Below are 3,522 nucleotides of genomic sequence, written 5' to 3' on the forward strand. Positions count from 1 at the left end.
TCTCGTACGAGAGGTGCGTGAAGGGTATCCAGAGGCTGGAAGACTGCATACGAAGGATCGACAGGCACAACGAGTTGCTGAAGGAGAAGTACGGGCTCGATTGCGAATCTGCTGGCTCTAGACCGGATCTAGCGAATCCCAGCACGGATTCTCATCGAGCATCGAGCAACGACGACGACGAAGAATCAAAAGTTCTGAAACTAGGGACTAGGGAAGTTGGTTCGAAAAGTAGCTCCAGCGTCGCGGAACGCAAGGACGATTTGGAGAGGAAGATCTTCGATCAATTGATGAACGTCGCCAATTCCATCCGATATCGACGTTCCAACGTTGGACTCGAAACGTCCAAGAGTCCCACCAATGCCAAATTTCGCGAGACCAAAGAACCGCGCCACGAAGAGGTTAGGGGAAATCTCGAGGAGACGGCCTGGAACGACTTGGATCGCCAAGACTTCGCCACCTACGAAATTACGGGGAACGTGTCCGTGGGCAGGACGTGCCGTTTCATGCCGGACAGGAACAGCGACGTGGATTGCAACGATTTGGACGAGTTGCCCTCGAGAAGGCCGTTCGATCGTTCTTCTCGATCCAGGGATCGCGCGATTTTCGGCGAGCTCGCGCACGACGACGAGGACGACGAGCTCGAGCTCTGGAGCAGCTGCAATTTTCCCACGAAACGCGAGGCGAGGGCGAGAAATTGGGGAAGGGGAGGAAATTCTCCCGTGCAAGGGTGGAAAAGATTTCAAGAAACGGACGATTGTTCGCGATGGGGGGCCAGGGACGTGGCGCAGGGGTGCAGGGGGTGCACGTGCGGTTCGAGAGATCGGTCGGATATCGAGGCCGGTGTCGAAGCGAGGGACAAATTGAGATATCCGGCGAGTCCAAGGGCGAGATTTCTCGAGCTCTTGCGGGAGAGGCGGCGGATCGTGGAGTGCTGCCGTGGCGCCAGTGCCTCTTGAACGAAGCGCCCCCCTCTTTACACCGAATTATAAAATTGTATTTTTCTATTTTTATTAACGCGGGGCGACCATTTCGCCCTACTTTGTAAATATAACTCGGATCTTTTGTAAACCCCCTCCCTGCAACGACAGATTTAACTTTTTCATCTTCTGGAATACTATGTATCCTGGGGTGGAACAACTCCAAGCAATTCGTCCCCAAGTAATTCTTAATATTAAATTACGTTCTGTAAAAAAAGAGGAAAAAGAGAGAAAGAAAGAAAAGATGTGCTTTTTAATTCGGCTTGATAATAATTGAAAAAATATTTATACACCGCCTTCCTTAATTATACGCGTATAATATATCTCTTTATCGTTTTATTTAAAAATTAAACGGAAAGATTTTCCTTATTCGTATCCAACGCGTGTTCCATTACGAAAACGAAAACGGTAGGAGGAAATAATTCATACGTTCTCGAAAATAACGTAATTTATCGCGATTTCTTTCAAAGGGAGGGGGAAGAGGAGTTTAAAACTGTCACGACGAAATTATCATATCCAATGGGATCGTTTTACACCTCTTTGAAATATTTCGTCCGCTTAAGAAATTGAAATACGCAGTTGAAAAATAAACAAAGGAAATATACACAGGACAGGATATTATAAGAAGAATGTACAGCAGCTGTCAACAATAACTTTTATCATTTTCTCCCTGCGAATAAATGTCTCCATTCATTCATCCATCCATCCATCCATCCAGAGATCTCGGCACAGATTTTTAACGCGACAGATTTCACGAGAGAGAGAAAGAGAGAGAGAGAAATTCTCGAATCGAAGTGAAATTACAATTCGAACACGCTTTGTCTCGTAGTTCTTACTGCGAATATAACCCACGCGTCATCGACGCGATAACCACGATCGAGTAATGATCTCACTTTTCCACTTGGGAAAGTACAAGCATCGTCTACAAATCTCTTATCGTTTCTCTATCGCCGAGATCGATGCACTTGGTTCGATTCTTTTTTTCGCCGGAAACGAGGGTGTGAAAGAAATGCATGCAACTTTTCGAGCGAACATTACAACTTTTTTCAGCCGTTTTCTATCAGCCGTGCGTTGCGAACAGGCATCGTTACGCTTGCATCAGCAATCGAAGGGAAATACGACGTTTCGCGAGGAGAATACGCGTCAATTTTCACGCCCTCCCCTCTCCTCCATTCCCAATCGCTCCCCCCTTGATCGCTAAGGACAGTTTCTTCCAAGGATATCGAAGGTAAGACCGACTAAAAGATTTCTTTTCTAATCGAACCCTTTTATGAAAACCGATTTCTTCGATCATTCAGAAATTGTTTTTGATAATTCAAAATCTATAATATAAACGAAGAGGTTGAATAAAAAAAATGTAGTTCCTTTTCAACGATCTGACAAGTAAAATCTTCGGTTGCTCGCCGATGATCGATATTCGGAAGGAATTTTTGATAAACTGGAATTGGAACTGAATTACGGCCAATTTCGAATTGTAAAACGCTATGTGAACGATCAATTAAGAACAATGATTAACGTGGACAGGGAAATTAGATCAGCTTGTTCCAATAATGGAATGGAAGTTGCAAAGGGGATTAGAATTTCAATATCCAATAATATCCATCCGATGATTGGCGCGATGACGCGATCAAAGAAGTTTCGTTTCGTTTTTATTCGTATGCAACTTTATTCGTCGTAATTTGAAATTATCTCCAATTGGGCAATAGATATAGAGCGGATGCAATCTTTCGCGATAATTCCCGATCAATACAAATAATAAATAAAACTGCACATATTTTATCGAAGTTTCGATTGCGTAACGATCTAACGCGATCATCTTCTATTATTAATAAATTGTTCAAATCCAATCAACACTTTTCATTCAACATATATATACATATATAAAATCTTTCTCTCTATAACAATGGAATAATCGGCAAATAACGATAAAAGAAATAAATAATATTTCAATAAGCCGATCGGACGAAGTTACAAAAATAGGAAAGTCCCGACTAAGTACCTCGACAAAGAGTACGCGTTCCTTATCTTGTTGTTTATTCGTTAATTTATCATCTGGAGGGGTTATCCGAAGACGTAGAGCTATATTCGTGAGCTGTGTATATCGTGAACCGACGTGGACCGGTAGTCGATTTCGGGACGCGAGCAAGCAAACGATCGAGCGAGCGGAACACGATCGTGTTTTTCCTTTAACCGCTTAACAAACTTTGTTATTATTGTTATTATTATTATTATTATTATTATTGTTATTATTATTATTATTATTATTATTATTATTATTGTTATTATTAATCGTCGCTCGTTATTATTTATCAACTCATTTACAAAAGGGGGCAAAGTTTATCGTTCATTTTTTTATTTTTACGTTTATCGTGGACAAGTCTGCTCACGCGTTTCATCACGCGACTCTCAACAATTCCGAATGTTCCGCGAATGTTTTCATCCTCTACGAACGAAGTATTATTATTATTAGCTGGCCGTATTTATCGGTCTCGTAAAAAAAAAAAGAAGGATAGGATATCGGAAGGAATATTACGACGATCGTCGG

General features: G+C 42.0%; 1 pseudogene; it reads left to right on the plus strand.

The window, feature by feature from the left end:
• Nucleotides 1-1,165, plus strand: part of LOC102670585 — a 27,080-nt pseudogene extending 25,915 nt beyond the window's left edge.
• The last annotated feature ends 2,357 nt before the right edge of the window (nt 1,166-3,522 follow it).

The sequence above is a fragment of the Apis dorsata genome, unplaced genomic scaffold, assembly GCF_000469605.1.
Source record: "Apis dorsata unplaced genomic scaffold, Apis dorsata 1.3 scaffold_638, whole genome shotgun sequence".
Taxonomy (NCBI): Eukaryota; Metazoa; Arthropoda; class Insecta; order Hymenoptera; family Apidae; genus Apis; species Apis dorsata.